We start from the raw sequence: 3,683 nt of genomic DNA, 5'->3' as shown, positions 1-3,683 counted from the left end.
ATTATTTCTTATCACACTGTCTCTAATACACACCATAGTAACAGTTGGTAATTTCATTATTTCTTATCACACTGTCTCTAATACACACCATAGTAACAGTTGGATAATGTCATTATTTCTTATCATGCTGTTTCTAATATACATCATAGTAACAGTTAGTAATTTCATTAGTTCTTATCACACTGTCTCTAATACACACCATAGTAACAGTTGGATAATGTCATTATTTCTTATCATGCTGTTTCTAATATACATCATAGTAACAGTTAGTAATTTCATTAGTTCTTATCACACGGTCTGTAATATACACCACAGTAAGAGTTGGGCCCGTTGGGTCACCCACCATTCAGAGGTTATGAAGAATTCAAGGTAATTTCAATATTTAACGAAACATGTTATATTCTGTTTCTATTCTCATCTAATTACAAATATGGCGCTATTTTGTGCCGTTTTTGCTGTATTTAATTACAAACAAACAATCTCAGAGTTTTAGTTGTATATAGATAGATAAACCGATATGTGGCGCCATCTATTGTATCTAAATTCATCTAGATATTTTCATAAAGTGACCCGAAAAACGGCGCTAACTCGGTAATCTGTGGCCAGATTTTAACGAAACCTGTTTTATTCTGTTTCTATTCTAATTTCATTACACATATGGCGCTATTGTGATGTATTTAATTACAAACAAACAATCTCAGAGTTTTAGTAGTATATAGATTGTTTCGAGATATGTGTTACGTGCGACGGAACAATATTGTTACGACAGCGGAAGTCACGTGACCCTTGTAACACGTCATGAGATTCTCGAAGGATCTTGACTTTTCCTGGCAACTCTATTTTAGTATATAAGCACGGCAACTAAAGCGGAGATATAATTGCAGATAGACGGATATAGAGACAGATAATTGAGTCAAGCGAGCGGTAGTGACCGTAAGTACAGTGCGTGAATCGTTGTGAATTATAGCGTGTGTTAAGTAAAAGTGATTGTGGAAATTCTGTGTATTGCAAAGTGTATTGAGAAAGAATAAACTAGTTTTGATTAAGAATTTCTACTGGAAATTAACGAACAAGCAGATATGCAACAATATATATATACGTATGTCTTCTTGTGTTGCTGTATGATCGATATAAGTAATATGAGATGCTCGTATTGAGCCGGAAGTAAACAAATATGACTTTCACAATATCTGAGTAAACATGGAGTGAATAAAACCTCCATGCATATTAGCAGTATGTGTAGCTATAGTGGAGTGTGATATTAAACAAATATTCTCAAATCCGAGTAAAACAGATAATACGAAATCAAATAATATAGAGTATCCGTCTTTCACATTAACATTTACTTTTCTGATGAATGATTCGTAGCTAAATACAATATGTGTCAGATTCAACAGCTAACTCTTCTAATGGGTTTAGTATTCTAATAAAACTTCAGTTTCTTTGTAATGACCTGGTCTAATATAAATTGTTTTATTGTGAGCATCAGAGCTAGGAAAGAAAGTGATCAATCCTCTACCATCAGGTATATTATGCCAGCTATAGAGATACTGTAATACAGCCAAGGCCACTTCCCACGAGCCCTCGTATTTAACAGATCTTGGAAAGTGGGTGATATAATTAGTCAGAGTATTGTTGGCAAAATAGTTCATAGAACTATTGATGGGTAACGTCACGTGCAACTGGTCCATGTTGAATAATGGGTAATAGAATTATACATAACATTTTATTATTGCAGCTGATTCAGATTGGCTTGAGAGATCCAGCTGTTAAATATATCTGGCTATCCTTTTCATTTAATGAAATACTATTTCTTCCACAGCATATTCATCGTTCGAGGACATGATAACATGTTGTAAGTCAGATTCATAAATTATTCCATATAATTCTTCTCCAACCAAATCTTGCAATTTGTACACTGGGGGGAGGGGTCACTCCAATCTCTTGTGAATTGTAAATATTATGTCTGTCTAACTAAGCATATATTCCTTCTTACAGTGACGTCTTGCTATACTATTTCAAATATGGTCACCCACTTAGAATCGAAATTTCTCTTTTATGTGTGATTTGTAGTGTTTTTCATACCAGTCTGATTAGTGTGATTAACGTCGATCGGTCTCAGTGACATGACTTATTATAGACACTTACTAAATTTTTAACACCGTAATATTCTTGAATATTTCATGATGGGTAAAATAGCACCACATTTTAGTTTTAATAATAATACAATTAAAATGTTCAACTATAGAGGCTTTTGTTCCATTATGCGTAGTAAAGAAGTGAATGACTTGTTCGTTGGATCACATTGAAACAGTCTATTAGTAAATTCTGTTCCAGAATCGGTTTGAAGGTTACAAGGTTTTCGACCTTGTTTTAAAATCTGCTCGAAGGTATTTACGAGTATCACTCCTTTCTTATCTTTGAGTGGAACAATCCATACATATTTTTAAAACACATCAAGACACGTCAGCAAATACTTAAACTGATTGTTATACCAACTTAAGTTAGATACTAGATCTACCAAATAGTCTGTCACTGCTCATCAATACAAGAAAAGATCATTTCAAAACATACTTACCATCCACTGACACTTTAGTTATTCCTTGACTTTGCCCATCCAAGCATTGGGTTTGCTTGCTTGCTCCAGTCTTTTATACCACACTTAAATGCCCTTGGCGTTGCGACACTCTCCACCACCTCACTCAGATAATTAATCACTTTTTCTCGACGTTGGTCACGCTTTTCTCTGAAGCAATGTTGTACTTCATTAGGTTCTGGTTTGCTATTTTGGTGTTGCCTAGTGGATTTCCAAAAAATTACAATTTCCTTAAAATAAATCGACATGCTGTTTTCGGGTACGACTTCCCGTATTACTGTCGTCAAAACAGACTCTCCTTTTCCTTCTCTGTTATGTAGCGTCTCTCTATGGTCGGGGGCGGGGGTGGTCACTCTCAGTTGAAGTTTCTGTGATTTGATCTATTGTGAGATAGAGACATATATTCGGCCATATATTGAGGCTACTTTTCTTGATGATTCAGGACATTCTGGGGCAAATTTGGACTCTGTTTTTCGGCGACTTTTCTTCAATTAGTCTCTCTGGTTTGTGAGATTTTGGGACTTTCCTCGGTGGCCTTTGAGTCTACTCTTTCCTTAATGGTGGGAAGGTTGGGGGGGACTATTTCACTTTTCCTCCTTCCCCTGATATTGCTGGTTCATGCTGGAAGATTTGCTGCTTTATTTCATGACAGAATGGATACATCTTGTGTTTTTGCATATTTTGGCTTACTACAGCCAGCTGGACGTATATTTCGATTTGACAGACTAGATTCACTTTTGGTTATGTGGTGTTTCAGACTAAACCGTGTAATCACCTTGAACAGTTCACAATTTTCTTGTATTTGTTGGACCCCAGCTTCTGTTCCTTGCTTTATGGATACTCAGAATAGATTCCATCCTTAGTTTCAAGGCTTCGCCACTCGGGCTGACTGTCGACAATGGCGTTGTTGTCTACTCTAGGTTGGTGGGATCTGTAGAAGTGTGGTTGCAATTGAGGGACATCTGGTTTTTACCACTGAAGATCTATGGTACTTCAGGTTCTGGTGTTTGGGTTGGTCTTTGTGCTCACTTCTCTACATCCAAAAGAGAGGTTGAACTAACCAGGTGCCATCAAGCTGAAGTCAAGC

This window comes from Limulus polyphemus, unplaced genomic scaffold (assembly GCF_000517525.1).
Source record: "Limulus polyphemus unplaced genomic scaffold, Limulus_polyphemus-2.1.2 Scaffold3971, whole genome shotgun sequence".
Taxonomy (NCBI): Eukaryota; Metazoa; Arthropoda; class Merostomata; order Xiphosura; family Limulidae; genus Limulus; species Limulus polyphemus.
The sequence above is the reverse complement of the archived record's forward strand: the minus strand, read 5'-3'. Positions refer to the sequence as shown.